This window comes from Lycium barbarum, chromosome 1 (genome assembly GCF_019175385.1).
Source record: "Lycium barbarum isolate Lr01 chromosome 1, ASM1917538v2, whole genome shotgun sequence".
Taxonomy (NCBI): Eukaryota; Viridiplantae; Streptophyta; class Magnoliopsida; order Solanales; family Solanaceae; genus Lycium; species Lycium barbarum.
The window spans coordinates 110673057-110700377 of record NC_083337.1 but is presented as its reverse complement, the minus strand read 5'-3'; positions in this window follow the sequence as shown (position 1 = coordinate 110700377).

The window sequence follows — 27321 nt, the reverse complement described above, 5'->3', positions numbered from 1 at the left end:
CGGGCAGTCACCGCCAAGGCGGGCAGCTATACGGATACACCATGACCTTTTGGCATGGGCAGACACCACTAGTGGGTGGCATGAGATGGTACCCCGGACGCGGGAGGCCTGGACGCGGGATAATGTTATTGATTATCACACTGTTCCGACATGGACAGGCAGCTTGCATATTATGCATATATGACATGATGATGAGTATGAGTAAGACAGCATGCATTACTTCCCTTATGATTGTCATTCAGATCCAGATGTTTCATATTGATGTTCTCATTACATTGTTGATGTCTTTCTTCAATTTTTATTCCTCTCATACTCAGTACAATATTCGTACTGAAGTCCGTTTTCTTTGGACGCTGTGTTCATGCCCACAGGTAGAGAGGGAGGTGAGCTTGGCCTAGATCCTCAGTAGCTGTCAGCTGATAGAGAGCACTCCATTGTTCGGAGGTGCTTATGGTTATTCTTTTGGTACATATGCATATTTTGGGCACGACGGAGTCTTGTTCCGTCTATATATACAGTATGTCAGTAGAGGCTCGTAGGTACGCAGTGTGGGTTAGATGGTCTCACAAGATGTTATTACACACACACACACACACATATATATATATATATATATATATATATATATATATATATTATTTTGATGGCCGAGAGGTAAATGAATATAAAGCACTTATGTTTCTATACAAATTATGTTTTCTTATACTTTCATGTATAAAATTTGCAAAAGAACATTAAATGAGCAAGATGAGTAGTAGAGTGAGCGGTGCTCAGTAGCTAGCTCCGGGTACCCGTCGTGGCCCCTAGTTGGGTCGTGACACGTATGTTGGTCCGTATATACGGTCGGGACTGAAATGGTTCATTAAATAAAGGATTCAAGTTTTATTTCAGTTCACTTCCATACCACACCCCTTCTCTCTAAAACATGTCTCTACATTTATTCCACAAGAATTCAAGGATTATTAGTGATCAACAACATAAACTAAGTGAATCAAGTGTAAGGGAACCCATTAAAGATCATTCAAGTCAAGAAATCTCATTGGAGAAGAACTAGAGTTTTTGCTCAAGTAGAGTATTACCAACCAAGGCTTGTTCCTACAACATCTAAGGTAAGATTTATGGTATTTCTATGTTGTTTAAGGTATTTGAGAGTTGAAATACTTGGATTGTAGATGGATATAGAAAAATGGGTCATGAATGTGGAATAGTGCCATTTTGAGTAATAGTTTGAATTGAGTCATGATTCTTGATGTGTTGCGATATAAACATCTTATAAATGACGTTGAAAAACATGGGATAAGAAATGTATGTGAATGAACGTAGTCGTGTGCTATGGCCATGGATATGGGTGATTGAAAGTAAATTGAGAAATGTGGGTAATGTGGATGAATAATGATCATTGTTATAGTGTTGTGAATGTATTATTAACATTTAGGAGTTGATGTACGTTATGGAGGAATGTCGTACAAATAAAGGAGATGCTGTCCGATTTTCTCTAGTTTTAGTCGTGTATGATAGCTATCGATTCTAATGATAGTATGACTTTAATAAAGGTAGAAACGTGAGCTTCGGAGGAGAGCGTGCAAGTGGTAAATAGTTGAACGGAAAGGTATGTAAGGCTAACCCTTCTTTCATAAGGCATGGTTCTTTGGCCAAACATCTAAATCTTCTATGAGATTATGATATCCTTCAAATGATTCTATCTTTCGAGCTATTGAGCTCATGATCCTCGATATGTATTACGATTATACTAAGTTCCTCATACGACGAGTAATCCTATAAGGATAGATGTAATGAATGACAATAATAGTGATAATGATAGTGATGATGACTATAATTGTAATAGCGATGACGATAACAATGACGATGATGATAGCGATGATAATAGTAAAGATGCTTATGAGCTATTATGTTTATGTGTCTATGTATGACTATTATTGAACCCCGAGCTTATAAGGCTGGGTAGAATATGTATGTATGTCTATGTAATGCGCGCGCACCACTGCAGTTGGGTATGGATAACACTGAGCCTTGGTAGGGCCAGGTATGTGTAACACTGAGCCTTGGTAGGGCCAGGTATGCGTAACACTGAGCCTTGGTTGGCCAGGTATGTATGATCACCGAGCCTAGCTATGGTCGGGTACGTGAAACACCGTGTCACGACCCAACCCCGTGGGCCATGACTAGTGCCCGAGCTGGACACCCACATGTACCTATTAGACATAATCAGACTGACACTATAGACAGCATGGGAATCGGTATAGACCCAAAGGTTCTCAACGTCACATATCAAGATAATATGTCCCCTGCGGAGTCTTAACCAATCACAACGAAATCAAATACGCAAGCCGACGAGGCTGCCACTATATATCATTATAATACGCAAGCCGACGAGGCTGCCACTATATATCATTATAATACGCAAGCCGACAAGGCTGCCACAACCAACAGAAACATCCACAACAACTATATAGATACAGCTGATCATAATCTATTTACAACCCACACACATGTCTACAGACCTCTAAGAGTACTAACAGTGAAATATTCGAGACAGGGCTCCGTCGTACCCCTGGACACCCATATATAAATACATCAGAAGATCTGTACAAAAATTCTAGGCTCCAGAACAATGGAGCTCTCCAAGACATCTGACTGAAAATCCTAAGCTGGGGGATCACCGAATCGAGCATCTGTACGTGCGGGCATGAAACGCAGCCCCCCGAAGAAAGGGGGTCAGTACGGAATCATAAGAACATCAAGTACAGACGAATCATGAAAACCAGTCTCAATAATTGAATGCATCTGTGGCTAACATCTGAGAATATCTGCGTAACTCTATATGACTGAAACTGACTCTACGGCGTATGTTAGGCATAGATCATAATATAACTGATATTGCTGTGGAACGTACAACCCGATCCATATATAATATAATAGTGTCGAGGAACGTACGGCCCGATCCATATATAATATAATAGTGCCGAGGAACGTACGACCCGATCCATATATAATATTGTTATGTCCCGGGTTTTTCGTATAATTGGAAATCGAGAAATAATTACGACTTGTGTGTTATAAGGAAATATTTTGATTTTAGTGAATATGACTATGTTGATTATGGAATCTTTAATGTTAAGACATCGGGGAAGGCCGAGGATAAATTTGGAATTTCGGAAATTAGTTTCGGGAATTACAAAACGGGACTTTTACGAATTGGGCCAAGAATTGGACAACACAAAATTGAAGCCCAAGTCTTTGGGGTGGCCGGCCACTTTGGCATGGCCCAAACCCATTTTAATGTCATGTGTTATGCACATGACTTCTACAACTAGATATATATCAACTTATCACTTAGATTTATCAAGAACAAGAACAAAAAAATTGATGAACACCAAGAAAACACCTCTCGGCCGAATGGGAAAAAGGAGAAAGAAAAAAATTCCCAAGCCTTTGATTCTAATCCAAAAATCTTAATTTCTACATAGTTGTGAAGTACTCAAGGCCCTCTTCAACGGGGTATAATTAGTTTGGCACAAGAGCCTCGTTTGCGACAAGTCGGAAATTCAAGAAAAGGTAAGAATTTTGCCCCTCTAATGTTATAGAATTGATATGAATATGTTAAGGATTGGAAATAGACGAGAATCCCATAACTTTGGTGTATATAGAAAGCCGTGGGTGTGTGTGTATATTGCATGTTGGCCGTGAGCCCTAGGAAGGAGAAAGTGATGTGAATTCATCTTGTTTAGTTGGTATAATGTGTTGTTGTGATCTTTATGTCGTAAATGATTGATTGATGAATTGGATTGGCGTTGGAAAATGATTTCGGACATTGTCGGAAAGTGTATGCCTTTTGTATATTTACGTATATCATTGTATATTTAGGGTGCTAAAGACTTTAAATATGATTTATGGTTGATGTTAATGAATTCGGAATGAAACAACGCAAGTTAGAACGTTCGTTGTGAGTTTTAGTGTTTTGGGAGAATTATGGAAAGCAATGGATTTTGGGCAATTTCGTGTATGGCTTGGAATGTATTTGGAATGTGATGGCATAATCTTGAATGAGTGAATGAATACAATAATATGGATATAGATTTGGAATTTTGAAGTTTGAATGAAAGATTTCCAACTTGTGTAGTAAGGTAGGCTTTTGAAGTTTGATTATGAGTTGTGTTGTTTGTTGATGTGTGGGCTGTTGTATTGATGTATTTTGAGCCGAGCTAAGTCTCGGGGGTGTTAAATTTATAGGGGAAATGCTGCCGAAATTTCGGTAGGCAAAAATGAAGTTAAAGGCATTTTTAAGCCTAAGAATCTCAATTGGTAACTTTGACCATTTGCAGATTGCAGACGAAACGGGACTTGACTTTTGGGAGAGCGTAAGACGTCTGTAAGGTATGTAAAGCTTCCCACTTCTTCGTTTGGCATATCTTAGTATGATAGGCGAATATGAGGACTTCCGGAGCATTTCTGCTCCTCGAAACCAGATCCACAGAAAAGTTACTATTCATTCAATTCAATTGAAGCCTAAGGGCTCTATTTTGGCTAGAATGCCACCACTCGTCCGAAACCTATCGAAATGTGGTCGGGTAACTTAGAAATGATTATGTATGACCCTTTGGCCTATGAATGTTCGTAAAATATGTTCGCCACCTCAATTTGACTCGAGGTGGGCCCGCTAACCCCGAGACGCCCTATTTGTCTTATTGGGCTGTCCTTTTAAATAAAGTTTGAAATGATACTTTTGATTTTGGGAACTTCCTCCTACGGGATATGTTTTGAATATTACGATACGCTAAGTTACGTTTTGAACTATATGCACTATTTTGGAAACATTTTGTGAAACGAAACTGTGTATCGACTAAGTATTCGATTATTTTGTATTATGAAATGACTTATGGGATTATTATGTTTTGAAAGACTATTTTGAAATATGAATTGCATTTGTTTGCTCACGACTCCGCTCGTGCCTTATTATGACTTCGTTCACCGGTTCCCGGGCCGGTTTTGATTCGTGCGCCTTATGATAATTCGGCCGTATGCTGTGTTACGGTTCCCGAGGCTTCGCCATAGGGCCGGGTTCCGTTTGGAGTTATGATGTGATATGGCTCGTGATGCGATACGCTCACCTATGATTATGTTTGTGTTCGGGGATGTACGGAGATTTGAAACCTTCTGGTGTTATGCTGTGTGTGGCGCCAGCGTCGGAGTGGCGACCACGTTCCTAAGCGTTTGCATGATTTCGTTTGCATTATGTATACGTATATGATTTCTATACGGATTTTGACATACCGATTTGTACTCCACTTTGTCATCAGGTTTGCTTTCGGTTTTGATCCATATTTCTGTACTCCGTGTTTTACATACTCAGTACATATTTCGTACTGACCCCCTTTCTACGGGGGCTGCGTTTTATGCCCGCAGGTGCAGATATCGGTGATCCTCCACAGTAGGCTTCACTTCTTGCTATTCCGGAGTACTTCTCTTTGATCCGGAGTCCACTTTGGTACAGACTCCTTTTGCTATATATATATCCGGTGTATTTGACTATTTGGGTACGGCGGGGCCCTGTCTCGCCATGTGTCTTTGTTTTGAATTCGTAGAGGCCTGTAGTCATATAAGTGGGGTGAGGGTCCTGTATATGTTGGTTTGATTTCGTTTTTCTGGTCTTAAAGCGGTCTGTTTGTTATGATGGCCCCAAATGGCCCTTATGCTTATGTTTGCACTTTTGACCGGCGATGTCTATTCCGCCGCTCAGTTTGTATTTGATATGGCATTTTGATTTGGTGCGACCGCTTAAGACATATTTTAATATAAATTACGTTTGATATGATTTCGAAAAATTTGGAAATAAGTTTGGATTTGATAATGAATGTTCGATTCGGTCTGGGTACCCAGGTAGGGTGCTAGTCGCGGCCCACGGGGCTGGGTCGTGACAAAAGTAGTATCAGAGCAGTTTGTCCTCGGAATGTCTACAGGCCGTGTCTCGTAGAGTCTTGGTTATCGATGTGTTGTGCACCACATCTATAAACAGGAAGCTACAGGGCATTTAGGATGTTGCCTTCTTTGGAATCTTAGATCGTGCGATAGAGCCAGCTGTAGGAAATGAATTCCTCTTTTTTTTTCTAACCCTTGATTGTAGCTGGAGAGCGGTATCGACGTAAGACAATGACTGCTGATATTGGAAGCTATGCAATAATCTGGTAAGAAATGTTACGGAGGACGTATGCTGGGTAAGGTATTCTGAAGTACGATTAAAACATAAGGTCGAACAGCGAAAAGAGAAATAAATATGAAAAGTGTAGCTGGTACAGTCGAGTTGGGCATGTGAGGTAAGCCTCGGCATATTTATACTTTTGTTTGAAATTGTTAGCCCGTGTGGCTATGAGGTGATATGATGTGATATGTATGTATGTATATGTGGTGGCCCTGTGAGGCCTGGTTGGTATTTCCTGTGTACAGGTTTTGGGATAGTAAGAAGTATAGAGGAACCTCTGCCCAAATTTTTCTAGAAATACGAAAAAGGGAATGGGATATGATTTCTTAACCTGTCTTGAAGGTCGATACCATTATGATAAACCTGAAATGGTTGATTAAAAGGTACCCTCTATGTTATTTGTAAGGAGCATTACCTTTAGCGGGAAATTTTTTACCTCAAGAAAATATATACGAGTAGTAGATTCGCAATTTATTTGGAGGGACCAGAAATGTGTTCTAACCCCATTTTGTTTTAGCACAACCCATGTGAAGGGCAAGAATGTCCGACGATCAAGGTTCCTCTAATTGAAATAATACAAAACGTATGCCAAGCCGTTGAGAATTGGGCGGTACGCTCTCGGCTTAAGTATATAGATATGTATAACCGTGGGGGTAATTATGTGAACTAGGCATTTGATGATTTCGCGAAGTTCGTCGGACTCTAGTTTTCTTTTGCTGATGGTTGGAAGATACCTTACAGTAACATTCTGTCAGTTCCCCTCGACTATTTGGAGATAGAAATTGTAGAATACGAATTTAGACTTGTGGTCTGTCTGAAAGTGCGTATGTATGGATGGAGGTATATGTTGAGGATTTACAAGTGACGACAAGGTAATCACCAAGTCAGAAAAGTAATAGAATTCTCGTAGGCCGGGGTGGGACCCGCTACGAGGACGTTTTGAAAAGTTGTTAAGACCCCGATTTGTCTTAAATTACGTGACAAAGGTCGTGAGTGGCGATCGACGAAATTATATTAGCCCTAACACGTTAAAATGCGTGAAAGTTTCAGGGTTAAGCGTGCTCAAGCCAGAGCAATTTTGGGATGGGTGACCCCCCCTAGGAAGTGATGCAAGGTTTTTGCACAAGTGTAAGTATGCTAGAGATAAACGAAAATTTGGGGTAATCTAAAGGAAAAGAGAATGTGTGGAGTAATTAGTGCCCTTACAGGGGTCGCGCAGAATAAGGCGGACTAAATGGGCAAAAAGTAAAGGTACAACATCGCTCGGGAAATTGAGCGAATTTGAACGACAGTCAGAGACGTTCGTCAGTAAGGTATGGGTAAATATATCTGTATGTGTGTATGTGTGTATGATTTTCGTTTGGGGCCCATGTGGAATAAGAGCCGAGTCCCGGCAACCAAAGTCGTGATCGACGAAAGGTTTCACTAAACCGAATGCATGAAGCGAAGCGGGGGCGACGATCCGAATGTTGTCAAGGGATAGAAAATCCCCAATTACATTATAACTTAGTTTGGAATGACGATGTCTGAAAGAGAAAATGGGTATGGAGGGTAGGAAAGATGAAAGATCAGCAGTGTGAATAAGTGGAGTCTTTGAAAGGATCGATACGCGAGACGCAAGACAATTTGTGTGACAGCTTGGCGAATAAGTTTACAAATAAAGGGAAATTTTTCATGAATCGTTGGAGTCTTAATAAGAGTGAGCTGATCCTAATTCGGATTCTATCTGCTATATTTCTGCACTCCCGATGTTGATAAGGCTCTGTCTATTACGCCTCTATGCTTCTGGCCTCGATTGTGTTCCCATTTGATAAACCTTGGTACATCCGGTTCTGAATCTGTTTTTGGTTGAAATACCTCTGTATGATTAGCTCTGATTGTGAATCTGTCTGACACATCTCTGGATATCTGACTCTGGACACGATTATGATTCTATTAGTACATCTCGGATCTGTCTGATAAGATTATGGCTCTGCCCGCTATCCTTCTGTCTGTCCGGCTAAGTGACGTTGCTGCCTGTCATACTTCTGGTAATCTGATCCGGACCACGACTCAGACTGTTCCACTCTGTACTTCTGTCTCTGATTATGATGGTATCAGTTACATCTGTGCCCCAACTCTATGCCATGATCTGATACGATATGTTTGTGTGTGGTGTGACCACTGTACTGGGCTGAGCTCGAGGTGGCACAATCTTTGTAGACATCATATGATTCATAGGTGACAACATCTGATCTGATACGCTACAGCGTTCTGATTTGGGCGTATGACTCTTTATGACTCTGAAATGTGATTCTGTCTATCCGTCGGGAATCTGATTCTGTCTGTTCGCCTGCAATATGATTTTGTCTGCCCACCTGGAGTATGATTTTGTCTGTCCGTCTGGGTTTCGATTGTGTCCGATATGATTCCGTACGTCTGACCCCGATTATGAATCTGTCTGATAAATCTCCGGTGTGTTTGTATGTGGATCTGTTGGGTGTTCTTAAGCGGCCGTATACTACTATGGCCAAGACGGCCCCTGAGCTGGTACGTGTGTGTATGCATTTGGGCGATGTATATTCCGCCACCTTTATGATTTTGATATGACTGTTCTGCACGGGCGACCGTTTAAGATAAGTGTTTGGTATGATTCTGAATCCGTCGGTGTGAAGTGTTTGGTATGATTCTGAATTCGATGGTGTGAACTGTCTGGTATGAAGTGATTTTGAATCCGTTGGTGTGAGGTGTTCGGTATGAAGTGGGATTACGGTAATGTGGTAGGGAACTCAGTAGTGTGATAAGGAATGATATTGGCTATGATGTCTGGAAAGCATTTGTCCGTTACAGAATATAGCGTGTGGCCCTTAATAAAACAAAGACTCAGTTAGAAATCTCGCCTGAAGGAGTGTTATTATATGACGGCAGATTCTGTGTACCGGACGTTGCGGGCTTACGGCGGAAGATTATGGGCGAGGCACATAATGCACGGTATTCTGTTCATCCTGGTTCCATTAAGATGTATCGGGATCTCAGGTGTTTGTATTGGTGGGACGGCATGAAGAAAGATATTGCCGAGTTTGTTAGTCAGTGCCCGAACTGCCAGCAAGTCGAGATCGAGCATCAGGAGCCCGGTGAATTACTACAGGAGATGGAAATTCCAGCCTGGAGAGGGGAGATGATTAATATGGACTTCATTGTTGGGTTGCCGCGTACTCTACGCAGGTACGACTCTATTTGGGTTATTGTGGACAGGCTAACGAAATCAGCCTATTTCTTTCCGATCCGGACTACTTATTCGGCTGAGGACTATGCCAGATTATATATCAGAAAGATAGTCAGACTTCACGGGGTCCCTGTATCTATTATTACTGACCGAGGTGCCAGTTTACAGCTACTTTCTGGAGGTCATTTCAGGAGGGATTAGGGACTCAGGTGAGCCTCAGCACAGCTTTTCATCCTCAGACCGACGGGCAGGCCGAGCGCACCATTCAGACGCTCGAAGGTATGTTGCGGGCCTGCGTCATTGACTTCAGGGGCAGCTGGGATGATCATTTGTCGCTTATAGAATTCGCCTGCAATAACAATTATCACTCCAGCATTTAGATGGCTCCGTACGAGGCCCTTTATGGCATAAGATGCAGATCTCCTATTGGCTGGTTTGACGTCGGCGAGACTAAGTTGATTGGGCCAGACGTGATCCAGGAAGCTGTAGATAAGGTGAAGCTTATTCGGGAGTGACTATTAGCTGCTCAGAGTCGACTGAAAGCTTATGCTGATAGACGACGTCGACCGTTGGAGTTCCAGATTGGCGACTGGGTATTCCTGAAGGTGTCGCCCATGAAGGGCGTTATGAGATTTGGCAAGAAGGGTAAGTTGAGCCCGCGGTACATCGGGCCATACCAGATTGTTCGGAGGATAGGCGCAGTCGCCTACGAGCTACACTTGCCATCCGATTTGGAGGTCGTACACCCGGTGTTTCATGTATCTATGTGGCGGAAGTGTATTGATGATCTTTCCAGGATATTCCCAGTAGATGACCTTCAGGTGACGGAGCAGTTGTCTTATGACGAGCAGCCTGTGTCTATTCTGGATCGGCAGGAAAGGAGATTGCGCACTAAGGAAGTGCCTTCTGTCAAAGTTCTATGGCACAATAAGAACCGGGAAGAGATGACTTGGGAGGCGAAGGATGAGATGAAGAAGAGATCCCCCCCCCCCCCCCCCCCATTTATTCCCTACGCCTCTTGTAATCTAGACTTTTGTATTCGTTGTATTAATAAACGGATGGACCATGTGTGCTATTTATAAAAATGGTTTTCCCGTTATATTTTTGAGCCTTCATAAGATTTATTTAACATTCGGGGACGAATGTTCTTAAGGGGGGGAGAATGTTATGTCCCGTGTTTTTCGTATAATTGGAAATCGAGAAATAATTACGACTTGTGTGTTATAAGGAAATATTTTGATTTTAGTGAATATGACTATGTTGATTATGGAATCTTTAATGTTAAGACATCGGGGAAGGCCGAGGATAAATTTGGAATTTCGGAAATTAGTTTCGGGAATTACAAAACGGGACTTTTAAGAATTGGGCCAAGAATTGGACAACACAAAATTGAAGCCCAAGTCTTTGGGGTGGCCGGCCACTTTGGCATGGCCCAAACCCATTTTAATGTCATGTGTTATGCACATGACTTCTACAACTAGATATATATCAACTTATCACTTAGATTTATCAAGAACAAGAACAAAAAAATTGATGAACACCAAGAAAACACCTCTCGGCCGAATGGCAAAAAGGAGAAAGAAAAAAATTCCCAAGCCTTTGATTCTAATCCAAAAATCTTAATTTCTACATAGTTGTGAAGTACTCAAGCCCCTCTTCAATGGGGTATAATTAGTTTGGCACAAGAGCCTCGTTTGCGACAAGTCGGAAATTCAAGAAAAGGTAAGAATTTTGCCCCTCTAATGTTATAGAATTGATATGAATGTGTTAAGGATTGGAAATAGACGAGAATCCCGTAACTTTGGTGTATATAGAAAGTCGTGGGTGTGTGTGTATATTGCATGTTGGCCGTGAGCCCTAGGAAGGAGAAAGTGATGTGAATTCATCTTGTTTAGTTGGTATAATATGTTGTTGTGATCTTTATGTCGTAAATGATTGATTGATGAATTGGATTGGCGTTGGAAAATGATTTCGGACATTGTCGGAAAGTGTATGCCTTTTGTATATTTACGTATATCATTGTATATTTAGGGTGCTAAAGACTTTAAATATGATTTATGGTTGATGTTAATGAATTCGGAATGAAACAACGCAAGTTAGAACGTTCGTTGTGAGTTTTAGTGTTTTGGGAGAATTATGGAAAGCAATGGATTTTGGGCAATTTCGTGTATGGCTTGGAATGTATTTGGAATGTGATGGCATAATCTTGAATGAGTGAATGAATACAATAATATGGATATAGATTTGGAATTTTGAAGTTTGAATGAAAGATTTCCAACTTGTGTAGTAAGGTAGGCTTTTGAAGTTTGATTATGAGTTGTGTTGTTTGTTGATGTGTGGGCTGTTGTATTGATGTATTTTGAGCCGAGCTAAGTCTCGGGGGTGTTAAATTTATAGGGGAAATGCTGCCGAAATTTCGGTAGGCAAAAATGAAGTTAAAGGCATTTTTAAGCCTAAGAATCTCAATTGGTAACTTTGACCATTTGCAGATTGCAGACGAAACGGGACTTGACTTTTGGGAGAGCGTAAGACGTCTGTAAGGTATGTAAAGCTTCCCACTTCTTCGTTTGGCATATCTTAGTATGATAGGCGAATATGAGGACTTCCGGAGCATTTTTGCTCCTCGAAACCCGATCCACAGAAAAGTTACTATTCATTCAATTCAATTGAAGCCTAAGGGCTCTATTTTGGCTAGAATGCCACCACTCGTCCGAAACCTATCGAAATGTGGTCGGGTAACTTAGAAATGATTATGTATGACCCTTTGGCCTATGAATGTTCGTAAAATATGTTCGCCACCTCAATTTGACTCGAGGTGGGCCCGCTAACCCCGAGACGCCCTATTTGTCTCATTGGGCTGTCCTTTTAAATAAAGTTTGAAATGATACTTTTGATTTTGGGAACTTCCTCCTACGGGATATGTTTTGAATATTACGATACGCTAAGTTACGTTTTGAACTATATGCACTATTTTGGAAACATTTTGTGAAACGAAACTGTGTATCGACTAAGTATTCGATTATTTTGTATTATGAAATGACTTATGGGATTATTATGTTTTGAAAGACTATTTTGAAATATGAATTGCATTTGTTTGCTCACGACTCCGCTCGTGCCTTATTATGACTTCGTTCACCGTTTCCCGGGCCGGTTTTGATTCGTGCGCCTTATGATAATTCGGCCGTATGCTGTGTTACGGTTCCCGAGGCTTCGCCATAGGGCCGGGTTCCGTTTGGAGTTATGATGTGATATGGCTCGTGATGCGATACGCTTACCTATGATTATGTTTGTGTTCGGGGATGTACGGAGATTTGAAACCTTCTGGTGTTATGCTGTGTGTGGCGCCAGCGTCGGAGTGGCGACCACGTTCCTAAGCGTTTGCATGATTTCGTTTGCATTATGTATACGTATATGATTTCTATACGGATTTTGACATACCGATTTGTACTCCACTTTGTCATCAGGTTTGCTTTCGGTTTTGATCCATATTTCTGTACTCCGTGTTTTACATACTCAGTACATATTTCGTACTGACCCCCTTTCTACGGGGGCTGCGTTTTATGCCCGCAGGTGCAGATATCGGTGATCCTCCACAGTAGGCTTCACTTCTTGCTATTCCGGAGTACTTCTCTTTGATCCGGAGTCCACTTTGGTACAGACTCCTTTTGCTATATATATATCCGGTGTATTTGACTATTTGGGTACGGCGGGGCCCTGTCTCGCCATGTGTCTTTGTTTTGAATTCGTAGAGGCCTGTAGTCATATAAGTGGGGTGAGGGTCCTGTATATGTTGGTTTGATTTCGTTTTTCTGGTCTTAAAGCGGTCTGTTTGTTATGATGGCCCCAAATGGCCCTTATGCTTATGTTTGCACTTTTGACCGGCGATGTCTATTCCGCCGCTCAGTTTGTATTTGATATGGCATTTTGATTTGGTGCGACCGCTTAAGACATATTTTAATATAAATTACGTTTGATATGATTTCGAAAAATTTGGAAATAAGTTTGGATTTGATAATGAATGTTCGATTCGGTCTGGGTACCCAGGTAGGGTGCCAGTCGCGGCCCACGGGGCTGGGTCGTGACAAATATAATAGTGCCGAGGAACGTACGACCCGATCCATATATAATATAATATATATAAATGCATGTAAAACTCGGGAAAGGATACTCTGAACCCCTTTGGTGACATAAGAAGCCAATATGAAAAGTCTCTGGGAGTTATGGACATAAAACATAGGAGGCCAACGGTACAAATATCTCTACACTCTCTAAGAATAGAGTCTTTGGAACTCGCTTGCTCACTGTGTTCGTTCATATGATAAGGATCATGCCAAAAAGAAAAAAAGGATAACTTTACATACCTGTTATAGGTTAATCGTAGTCAAGTTCACTTCGCCGCCCCTTTAGCCTATTCGGTATGAAAGTAACGCTATCGTTAGTAAACTATACTTTCTAGCTTATAAACCTACAATCAATCACTTATAGGAATCATTCTTTAGTTCACACTTTCTTGATTAGGATTTTCATTAGTTAAGAACTTAACGGAAATCGGGCAGCATTTCCCCTATATACTCGCCTAACCCGAACTTTCAATTAACCTCTTGTTATCACAGAAATTCCAACAATGACAGTAATAGAGATATGCATATAAAACCCTTGCAATTCAGCCCATAAACAACTCTAACATTCCAACATCCCTTCCTAATCCTTTTCCAATCCAAATCGTTAACGTTTTAAGATTATACACAAAACAACCCAACACACGCTTTGTATACGATACGTTATACACTTCTTTCTTCCAAAATTAGAATCCACATCAACGACAACACGACCACAACACGAATAACAACATACAAGCATAAATCATACTTTTAAACCTTTCAAACCCACAATTTCATATAACACCAATTTCATGCAATTTCTTACTTCCAATTTCACCCAATCCAATTTTAATCTTTCCATTACAACACCATTAATACAATTATACCACAAAATAAGAAAATCTTACCTTAATTTACTCGGAGGAATTTCTACACCTATTTGCTCCAATTTCACAATTTCTTCTTCCTCAATTCAATATCCAATGTTGCTATCACCTTCTTGAACTTGCAAATCACTTGGGACTTGATCAAACTAAGCAACAAAATTATTTTTCTCAACAACCATGGCTGGCCGAGAGCTTGAAAGCCATGGCAATGTTCTTTTTTTTTTTTTAGTTTAACTTTTGTGAAATGAATTTAATTTGCTAAGTTGTTCATCCAACTTTATATATATATATATATATATATATATATATATATATATATATATATATATATATATATATATATATATGGTGTAAATGGACACGTGCTACCCCCTATGACTCATCAATTTTGATTTCTTGATTTGTTATTTTTTTTTAATTTACAGGTGGGGCCCACAAGCATAATTAAATTAATTAATTTTAATTAATCACTAATCCTTACTTAATAATCTAATCATTATTAATTAGTCCCTAATCTCCAATAATATTTCTACACTAAATAAAATTTATAAACAATTTGTGTCCTAATTAAAATTTGAGAATTAAAAGTTCCTATTTCATATCCAAAAATAATCCCGTCTTAACGTAAGTCGATTAGCTTGCGAATAACTCGACGTATAAAAATACGGGATATAACATCCTTCCCCCCTTTAGAACATTCGTCCTCGAATGTTGAATTGGTCATGTAAAGTTTTATAAAAATTTCGGGGAAGTCTCCCTTATCGCTATAACATATGGTTTCATCTATTAATCAATATAATCAAGTGAGGAGTTTAAGTTACCTGTAGGCGTAGGAAACAAGTAAGGATACTTGTTCTTCATCTTCTCTTCGTCTTCCCAGGTCATCTCTTCTGTATTGTTGTTTCGCCATAATATTTTGACGGAAGCCACATCCTGGGTACGCAATCTCCTGACCTGCCGATCCAGTATGGCTATAGGTTACTCCTCATAGGACAACTCCTCCGTCACCTGGGCATCATCCACGGGAAATACTCTGGAAGGGTCGTCTATATATTTGGGAAGCATTGACACGTGAAAGACTGGATGTACTGCTTCCAAATCAGACGGTAGGTCCAACTCATAGGCAACCCGGCCTACCCTACGGATAATCTGATAAGGCCTAATGTACCTCGGGTTTAGCTTCGCTTTCCTGCCGAATCTCATGACACCCTTCATGGGTGACACCTTTAAGAACACCCAATCGCCAACCTGAAACTCTAAGTGTCGACGTTGATTATCTGCATATGATTTCTTTCGACTCTAGGCTGCTAGTAACCTTTCCTGAATAAGCTTCATTTTACCAACAGCCTGCTGAATCATGTCTGGGCCTATTAATTTAGTCTTACCAACATCAAACCAGCCAATAGGTGACCTGCACTTCCTCTCATACGAGGCCTCATACGGTGCCATCTGGATACTCGAATGATAACTATTATTATAAGCAAACTCGATAAGCGGCAAATGATCATCCCAGCTACCTCTGAAATCAATAATACAAGCCCATAACATATCTTGTAGCGTCTGAATAGTGCGCTCGGCCCGTCCGTCAGTCTGAGGGTGGAATGCTGTGCTAAGACTTACCTGGGTCCCTAATCTTTCTTGGAATGATCTCCAGAAGTTAGCTGTAAACTGAGCTCCTCTGTCGGAGATAATAGCTATGGGGACCCCGTGAAGTCTCACTATCTCATTGAGGTATAACCTAGCATAGTTCTCAGTACTAATTCTGTCTCGGTAATTTGGTTCAAACCTTTTTTCACCTTTCGTTGTCACACCCACATTGTTGTTACTGAATTCTTACCCTTCTTATCAAGTACACGCTTGATTGATAACGTCCAAATCCACTCCTCAAAGAGAAAGTGTACACGGTCGTATGCAATATATTTTACCCAACTATGAGTCGGGGTCGATCCCACAGGGAACAATATGCTAGGCGATTAAGAAAGTAAGGAACTTTCACCAACTAAGCTAAAGCCAAACAATGGATAATATTTTGGTTTTTGCAGAATATTATAACTAATGCGGAAATGTAAACTAACCTAGAAAGCAAGTAAAATGATCAATGGCCACAAGCATGGATAATAGGAGATTACACTCAAGTAACGATCCAATGTATTTCACGATTTCACAATTAAGAACGGGTTTATGTTAATAGATAATAATTTCTAAAATCTCATTGAAAGTCTTCCAACCAAATCAATGAATTTCACTCTAAGCTTTCCAAGCCTTAAAGTGTGATATTAGGCACAATCAATTTAACCTCAAGTAACTATCCTCTTCTGAGCTCAAGTTATTAGATGGGTTTAATGACCCAAATCCTTGTTAACTAATATTTCCCAACCTAGATTTACTCTTCCAAGCTCAATCTAAGTAAATGGGTGAATCCTAGGGTTAGCTAATCCCTTTGGAAACATTCAAGATCGAGATTAATTAAAGAAACAATAACCCACTTCATTAGAAATAAAAATCATTCAATACATAAGCATAACAAGAGTTTCAAACCAAACTTTAATCAAGAATATTTTCATAAACAAGATTCAAGTAATGGAATAAATATTACACACTTAGATATACAATACAAAACAAGGAATTGAAGAAAGGATTAAGAAATATCTCATTGAAGTGCTTCCAATCTTCTCCTCCAATGGTGTAGAAAAACCCTAGCTTGTAAGAAATGGCCAAAGATGAAAATGTTTTGCCCCAAGCCTCTCTTTTGTAGCTCCTCAATTTTTCCAAGTCCAAAAAATGACAAAATATGCCCCAACTTTCAGTTTTTGCAGTTCTGCCCGTTTTTTGCAGTTCTGTCCCGTTTTTGCAAAACTGTCCACTTTTGACAGTTTTGCAAAACTGTGCAGTTTTTGTCCAATTTGGCCTCTTTTTGACTTTATTTTCGCTTGGTTTCTTCTGATCACTTCTAAATCACATAAACCTATAAAATGGAAGTAAACGACATGAAATGCACTATTTTTTCAATCAAACATTGCAAAAGTCTAAGCTTTAAAGAAGAAATAAGTTGGTAAAATACCAACTTATCAAACCCCCAAACTTAAACTATTGCTTGTCCTCAAGGAAATCAAAACTTACATTTCCCTTCAAAGGACTCCATTCAAAAATGCACCAACATCATACCAAGTCAAAAAATATACTTTAAGCACAAACACATGACTTTGATTGGTACCACCAATTAATCCAAAACATATGAATCACCAACTTCTTCTCAAAAACATCATTTTCATTTCAAGTGCTCAAACACCAAGTTAATCAAAGTAGCAATCAAGTCATGACACTAAAGCTTCAAAATTTGCCTCCTTATCACAAAACAACTTTCTTTTGTTCATTCCTCTCAATCGGAAAATGGAACAAATCCACAACTTAAATTCTCATGTTCCCTCACACTCGAGAGAGAATCCCACACTTAGAAAATGTAATTCAAATCACAAATGGGATATCAAAATAGAAAGAATTTACTCTCTCTCACACACAAAGATGTTCAAATGCACACAAGTAGTACCATAAACTTTCTCTTCATATATTTCTCCACTTATGTAGACACACTTGGTTCAAAATCAATTAGGACTTAAAGGGTTGTAATGTAGGCTTTTGGTTAAGGTAGGGCACAATTTGGGTAAAAGTGATCCAAAACCTCCCTAAGCACTACAATTTTCAACATTCAAAGCACACTTCCTTTGAAACTTTTCCTCTCCTCTCTTCATTTTTCATTTCGCCACTTAGTCTTCCCATTATTCACAATTCTTTATTCTTCCTTCATCAATTTTTTTTTAATAACAAGGAAGTTTTTTTTTTCACCTCTTCGCCTTTAAAGTAACTCCCACATAACAATTTTTTTTTCAACCATCACCCCCAAACTTAGGCTTTTAGCCTATATTTGCACTTTCAATGCACTTAAGGAGGTAGGGTACCAAAAGATGGATCAATGAAGAACAGGGTAAAGCTTGTAACATGGTTGTCAAGGAAAAGGTTAAAGGCTCAAAAGGGGTTAACTATAGAAAACATGCAAGGGTAGGATATTTAAGGCACAAAAACGGTCCAAGGAAGGCCTAACATCATTTTTCAAATCAAGTGTAGTCTAGGATTTCGCCTTGAAACACATTCCGAGCAAGTTCTAGACCACAAGTAATGCAAAAGAACTCACCAAAACCTCACCACACATGGCACATGCAAACTCAAGTGAAATATGTATCCAAAAACCAATTGAACAAAATGAACTCAAAAAGTCACTTATAGCCTAAAGAGACTAATTAGTGAAAGTAAGAGCCAAAAATTGAGTCTAAAAGTCACAACAAGAATCCTTACTTCAATTGTTTTTTTTTTTTCAAAAATCAAGAATTCATACGCCAAGGTTTAAATAAGTTGGTACCAAGCAAGCCAAAAGTTAGCCAAGGGGCAAATAAATCACATCCCAACACCATTTTTACTCCTAAACTACCTAACTAAGAACGGAAATAAAATAATAAAAGTGACTAATCCACAACATGTCAAAAGAACAAAATTTTTAAAAATTTGAGCAAGTTCAATTTGTAACAACGTCTATCCACAGCCACACCAACAGTCACAAAACAAGCCCGACAAGGGCACAAATAAAGCATAACCAAATTATAATGTGCTAGCACATGTTACCCCCAACTACAAACATTGCAGTGTCCTCACTGCACATAATCAAAACAAAACATAAAAATAGATTATTTGTTTTTTGTGTGCAACTGGACAGTTTTGCAGAAACTGGACAGTTCTGCAGAAACAGGACAGTTTTTGCAACTGGACTGTTCTGTAGAAACTGTTCAATTTTGCAAAAACTGGACAGTTTTGCAAAAACTATGCAAAACAGTTCTGTTAACAGTGCTGCAATTTTCAGCAGCTACTGGTTTGGGGCTATCCGGAAATCCGACCTGCTCAAAACAACTCCAAAAATTCTGAAACTTTGCAGATTAGTCAAAAACCATAAACTAAACTATTCTAAAAAATAAAATTTCAAAAACGATTTAAAATTTTTAAAACGATGGGTTGCCTCCCACAAAGCGCTTGATTTAACGTCGCGGCACGACGGTTACCTTTACCACTTTTCCCTCCACTTGGAGGATATGAATTTGTGCCCAACTTTGAATCAAGATTCCGGTGATGCTCGTGAGGCGGTGGTAGGAAAGCAAAGAGGACAACTCTCGGGTGTCGCATTTTGCACTTCTTGGCCCGTAAGTGAGGCATGCCATTTTGTCTTCTTGGCATAGCAAACTTCAAAATGAAAACGCTTTCTTCTTCATCTCCAAAATTCTCTATAGGCTCGCTTAGTTCAACTTCCATATCATCAACCAAGCACAATGTTGAAAAATGGTTGGAATGTGGTCCAATGCGCTTCAATTTCAAATTCGCTTCATTTTTGACATCCTCACCCAAGAATGAACTAGAGTCTTCAAAAACAATTTCATGAACTTTTTTATGCAACTCCAGTATCATTTCTTCAATCTCGGCATCTTGCATTATTTTCGGATTGGTCTGTTGGCAATTCACCATTAGCTCATGAATATCAATCTTGACCTCTTCTTCGTTGGAAACCAACTCAAAATTATGATCCATGGCCCTTTGATATTGAGCATTACATGCTTCAATCTTTGCATTCAATTCGGCCTCTAATTTCTAGATATCAATTTCAAGTAGCTCCATTTCTTGACATTGCTCAACATGCATTTTTAGAAATTCTTCCATCATCCATGAAATGCCTTCATGGTGGTCTCCATAGGCTTCAAGTTGTTGAGCTTGATTCATTAGCCAATCTTGGCTCAAAATTTCCATTCTGTCATGTTTTTCTTCATTGTGAGAGTCGTCCAACTCTTGTACAAATCCATCCATGGTGAGATACACCTTTTGGACAGTTTCATCATCTCCATGTTGAACTTCTTCCCACAATTTGGTCAAGACTTGCCCATATTTTTCATTCCTACCCCTTATGCTTTTCAAGATTTCCTCAACTTCTTCTTTTCGAGAATTGGAGATTTCTTCTTCAAGATTTTGCTCTTCTTCTTCAAGTTGAACCATTTCTTCAATTTCACAACTTTCATTGTGGTCACAAGAATTTTCGGGCTCATCTTGCAAATTTGAAATCTCTTCTTCGACCAATTTATTTTGAGGAGTAGACACTTCTATGACAATTGAGGAATTTGCCTCTTCTAATGAATCATTCATTCTTTTCATAGCTTTTCCATTTTCTAAAATGGATTGTTGGATGAGTTTTCGCACTTCCTCCATTTTAGCTTCCCGATCTAAGTATGTTTGGAGCATTGCCATGATGCCTTCATATCCGGCACTTTGTCCTTCACTTGTCATGTCATTGTCCCTATCAAACTCAAACACACAACTAGCATTTTCGTTAGAACAACTTGGGGGAGGGGGAGCAAAATAATTTGCACAATCACCCCAATGTCCACCTTGACCACCACATATATTACAAATATTCCCATCATAGAATTGAGACGGTGCACACATCTCTCTACCGGGAAGATTTTCACAATCTTGCCAAAAGTGAGGTCCTCCACAATATGGACATGGGTCATCAAAGTATGAGCAACTACCATCCGACCAATTTTCAGTGCAACCGGTATGAAGCCAACTCGACGGACTCAGTCGCAAAAGCCTTAATCAACCGTAATGTGCGCTGCATCTGTCTGATAAACTCCTGGGGATCCTCTTCGGGTTTTGTCCCGAAGAACTCTGAAGGATTACACGTCAAGAACTCATGGGCCCTCGAACTATCATGTCTGTGCGCCTGATCACCTCCTAATCCGTGACTGTGCCCCTGCTCCGCCACCAATCTGGTCAGCAGCTGGACCGCCTCTCTCATGGCCCTATCCTCCGCCCCTGACTGTGGAGCTGGAGGCTCGGGTACTGGAACCCCGGGAGCTAGCGGTGGAGCCGCCCCCTGATCAGCAGCTGCTGCTGCTCCAATCTCCTCTGGTAATGGCGGTGTAACAGAACCGGTTGACGGGTGCACATCCTCAAGTACAGGCTGGGTACGGGCCCCGGTAACTCTCTAGGACTTGGTAGTCTCTCTAACTGCCACTGACTTGCCCTTCTGGGCGGATTTTGCCTTTCTCGGAGGCATCGCTGAAAACGTAACAATTCGTTAGAAAGGAACCATCCTAATAATACAGCTCTATCGCACGATCTAAGATCGAAGGAAGGGTAACATCCTAAATGTCCTGTAGCCTCCTGTTTATAGATGTGGTGCACCACACACAGATAAACAAGACTCTACTAGACACGGCCTGCAGACATTCCGAGGACAAACCGCACTGATACCACTTTTGTCACGACCCAGCCCCGTGGGCCGTGACTAGTGCCCTTACTGGACACTCGTACAGACTTACTTCCCAGTTCGACATATCAAAGACTTATTCAAATTTAACATATGTTATTTATACGGATACTGAGAACAAACATCATCTTAAGCGGTCACCTGTAACAGAAATATCATACAAAAGCCCGTAAGTTGGCGAAATCCACATCGCCCGAGTATACATACATATGCAAACGTATGGGCCGTTATGGCCATAATAACAAACGGGACCGCTTAAGGCACAGATCACAGACCAAAACCAAACAAACACGGCCCATAACCCACAAATATGTCTACAGGCCTCTAACGAACATAACAGAATCATATGACGGGATAGGGCCCCGCCGTACCCTGAATATATACATAAATATACAACAGAAGAGTCTATACCAAAATGTGGGCTCCGGACAAGGGAGCACTCCAAGACAGCTGAGTAGACGTCCTAAGCGACGGATCAGCAAAACGAACGTCTGTACCTGCGGGCATGAAAAGCAGCCCCCCAAGAAAGGGGGGGGGGGGGGGGGGGTCAGTACGAAATATGTACTGAGTATGCAAGGCATGGAATAATATGAATAGAATCACAAGCGAAATAAATAAGTGCAGGAGATAAATACAGAAAGTAAGCACGAAATGTAAAGTAATCAAACAACTTACTGGAAACACAGACCATGCATGCAAAGAACGGTGTCTGGTCCCTTACGGGACCCGGGGAAACGTGGCGCCGCCCTGCCCTCGGCGCCACACACATCTAACTCCGGAAGTTTTGCTCCGCAATCTCCGACACACATCATAATATCATATCATATGTGGTTCGGCGAACCATAAACACACCATAACACCATAACACATCTAACTGTCACGACCCAGCCCCGTGAGCCGCGACTGGCGCCCTACTTAGGCACCCCAAACAGACTTACAAACCAGATCATCATCTTAAGAATCATTCAGACTTAGCATAAGTTGTTCGAACTGAAAACTAATAGCAGACGTCGTACAAGTATTGAACGAACATTAATCTTAAGCGGTCGCCCGTGCAGAATAGTCATATCAAAATCAGAAGAGTGGCGGAATATACATCGCCCAAATGCGCACACACACATACAACCATATGGGCCGTCTTGGCCATAATAGCATACGGGCCGCTTAAGAATGCAAAACAGAACCGCATAGGAACACACCGGACCCACGACCCACAACTATGACTACAGGCCTCTACAAACATACCAAAACATACGGACATATGACGGGACAGGGCCCCGCCGTACCCAAATAGTCACAAATGTACGGAATATGCATAGCGGAAAATATGTACCAAAAGATAAGCTCCGGATCAAGGGGAGCTCTCCAAAATAGCAGAATGAGTAGCCTAAACCGGAGGATCACCCAAACGAGCGCCTGTACCTGCGGGCATGAAACGCAGCCCCCGAGGAACAGGGGGTCAGTACGGAAGAAGTACTGAGTATGTAAAGCAGAAGGTACAGAAATCCCAATCATGGCTGAAGTCAGAAGGCATAAAAACAAATATCAAAGTAGCAGATCAAACCTGTGCGAAAGATAATGTACAGAATGCAAATAAAAATCATGCATAGGGTTCAGGAACGTGGCCACCCCCGACGCTGGTGCCACAACACATCATACTCCAGAAGTTTTCAAATCTCCGTACATACTCCGAACAAATCGTATCACACACATATCACATCATCAGAACATATAAAATGCCATATCACATCATAACTCCATAGACGGTAACCGTCCCTATGGCGAGGCTTCGGAAACCGTAACACATCATACTTCCGAATATGGTATAGTGCGCACGATCACAAAGCCGGCCCGGGTACCGACGAACGAAATCATAATGAATGGCACGAACGGAGTAGTGCAGAAACCATATGCATATAAAAAGTAAATTACAGGACTCGACACATAATTACATATATGCATATACCGACATCAGAGGGCTCGAAGTAGGTGTCAAGTCAATCAGAATTAATATATAGAAGTTACGAACTTTCAAACTACAAAACCTTCGAAAAACAATTCACAGGTCATTTTCTGAAAATTTAGTATCACTCATAGTGCAACACGTTCAATAACGGTATAGGACATTTCAAACGGACCTTAGAATCATAGGAGAACGATTACTTTTCATATCGGACGGGAATGAGTCAAACAAATCGAATAAGGGAAGCCTCGGGGCTTGCGGGCCCACCTCGAGTCAAATCGAGGCGGCGGATACAAATCACAGACTTTAGGCTCCATAAAGCCATCTATGAAAATTTCGGAGAGATTCGGACACAGTAACAAAAGTTATGAAGGTTTGAGCATTCTTTCAACCAAATATAAAGAATATGTTTCAATTGCGCTGAATGAATAGTACCCAAAATTAAACTCGGATTTCCAAGAGCAGAATTATCCCCGAGGTTCCGATCGCAACCTAGTATGACTAAGACATGCCAAAAGAAGGAAAGGTAAGCTTTACATACCTGGATTACGCCTTACGCTCGTCAAATCTCAATTCCCGTTTCGTCCAAAAACTGCAAATGGTCACTTTTACCAGTTACTATTCATGAAAGTTAACATTTTAATCTTTGGGTTATACTTGGCTACCGAAATTTCGGCAGCACTTCCCCTATAAATTTGACACCCCGAGAATTTAACTCGGCTCGGAATATTCAACAACAACCCACCAACAACAGCAACAACATCAACAATCACAATAAAACATGATATAACACTATTAGTCTACTTTCCAATATAATGCCATAATTCCTCCAACACTTCCAAATCAATGCGAACTTACATCATTTTTCCTTCATTTAAATTATAAGGATCATAACAATACAACTAACATATCAAACAAAACAATTCATCACCATCTCAAATTCTTCCATAGCCACGGCCAACATCCATATTTTTCAATTCAACTTTCATTTCCAATATAGATTTCACACAACCATAACTAGAATACAACATAAAGTCAACTCATCTTTGCCTACACAACACATGCTCATACACGGCTACATACTACTTCACATAAGCATCATGCAACTCCCATGTTTTCATGATTTCTACTCATTTTCTACATTCCACAACACAAACTAACCCTCACAACATAATTATAAGGGGTGAATTCTTACCTTTTTCTTCAAGTTTCTTCACTCCACCAAATTACTCAAACGACGAAACCAATGAGTTATCTTCCGAAATAATTGCACCACGTTGTAGAGGGACCTTGAATTAGTATAAATACCACAAGAAAATAATTTTGGAAGCAAGATTTCTTGATCCTCTCTTCCCACTCTCTTGGCCGAATGGCCTTTATGTTTTTCTCTTGGTTTTCTTTGTTTTTCTCCTTCTTGCCTTTGTCTTGAAAGTTCTAGAGAGCTTAATGAATTCTTGTTCTTTTTAAATAAGTTGCCACATGACCAAGTCACATGACTTAAATCATGGGTTGGGCCAAGCCATAACATGGCCGGCCACCCCACTCCTTTGGGCCTAAATTTTCATCCAATTTGTTTTGAGCCCACTTCATAAGAAATCTCATTTTGAAATTCCCGAAACTAAATTTCTAAAATTTTAATTTTTCCCTTGGCCTTCTCCAACACTTCCCCACCAATCTTTTTCATGAACAATATGCATATATCTTAATTCCAATCAACACATGACCTTATTCTTCACTCTTCAAAATTATTTCGAATTTTTCAAATATGCAAAAATGCCGGATATAACATTCTCCGCCCTTTATAACATTCGTCCTCGAATGTTAAATTGGCCTTATATGTCCTACAAATGTTTCGGGGGAGGTTCTCTTGCGAGCTACATATTCTTCTTTAATCAGAGCGTGTGTGGGGTGTTCATTTTACAACCCCTGCTTGTTTCATCCCAATATATGTTTTACTTCTATTTTAACAACCTTCTCATCCTTCCTTCTTGGTTCCTTACAATGTTAGCGTAACCCCACATCATACCAGACTGATTCATAATTGGAGTCAGACGCACAGAAGCATATCGGACAAATCCATAATCAGAGTCGGAGGTACTGAACTAGGTCGGACTGATCTGTAGTCAGAGTTGGACGTATAGAAATATGCCGGACAGATTCGTGGTCAGAGTCAGACGTACAGAGATGTATCGGACAGGCTTGTAATCAGAGCTGGACATACAGAAGCATATCGGACAAACCTATATTCAGAGTCAGGTGTACTGGACTATATCAGATAAATTCGTAGTCAGAATCAGACGCATCGAAGCATGTCAGACAGATCCGTAATCGGAGTCAGACATATAGAGGTTTATCGGACAGATTTGTGATCAGGGTCGGACGTACAGAGGCATATCAGACAGAAACATGATCACATTTAGAAGTACGAAAGCATAATAGACAGAGCCTCGTCCATATTAGAGGCGCAGAAGTATGACATACAGAATAATAGTCAGAGTCAGACCACTTTCATTAATGCCTTCCGTATATTGCAGCATTTGTTGCTGGAACTTACTTCCTAGCTAGTTTGGTCACCAGGTGAGAATCGCACACACATATACGCCCGCTACTATCTTACTTACAAATATTTCCGACTGTTGATCAACCTTGCCCCAAATTCCCGGGCGATATTGCGTTTTCTTCTTTTCACCAATAGGTCTGCTTCGCTCTGTGCGACCCCTGTAAGGGTACTGACTACTCCATACATTTTCCTTTTCTTTAGGTTACTCCAGAGTTCCCATTTGTCTTTTATAGCAATATCTATGAAAATTGGGTATACTTCCCAAGGGGGTCACCCATCCCAGAATTGCTCTGGTTCCAGCACGCTTAACTTCAAATTTTTCATATGTTTTGGTGCGTTATTGCTAATATAATTGCGTCGACTTCCCCACACAACCTTTGTCACGCAATTTAGGGTAAGTCGGAGTCTTAGTGAATTTTTGAAAAAATTTCGTAGCGGGTCCCACCCTGATCTAACCATACAATTACCATGCTGCCCTTCTAAATCTTCAATATTCACTGGGGCGGGGACATCTCAGTCGCCCTCACTATTATCCACTGGGTCTTTAATCCTTTTAAACTTCCCGTTTGTCGTTATTGAATAATATTTTACAGAAATCATATACGCACAGGAAATTCTAGGAAACTCATATACTCATAAATAATCAATCTCGGATCTGACCTGGGGAGCTGCCATGAGATGTGTGTCCATCATCATCCTCATCTGTCTGCCCCCCACCTATCTGGCTCCCGCCATCACTCGCGTCTGTGTTGGAGGAGTATAGAGGACTAGATGATTCCTGGCTCACTGATGACCAGGGCAAAGGACAAGAGAAATCCATAGTACTCTCCGAGGTAGCCGGGCTGACATGGTGCTCACTCTCAGAAACAACTGGCGTACCCCAGGAAGTCCTCTCCTCCGTGGTCCCAGAAGAATGATCCGATGGGCCTGTGCCATAACTATCCTCCTCCCTGGAGGTAAGATACTCTGGAGGAGTCATCATCGGATCCTCCGAGGGATCTGTATCGTAGCCGCCCTCCGCGGAATCCT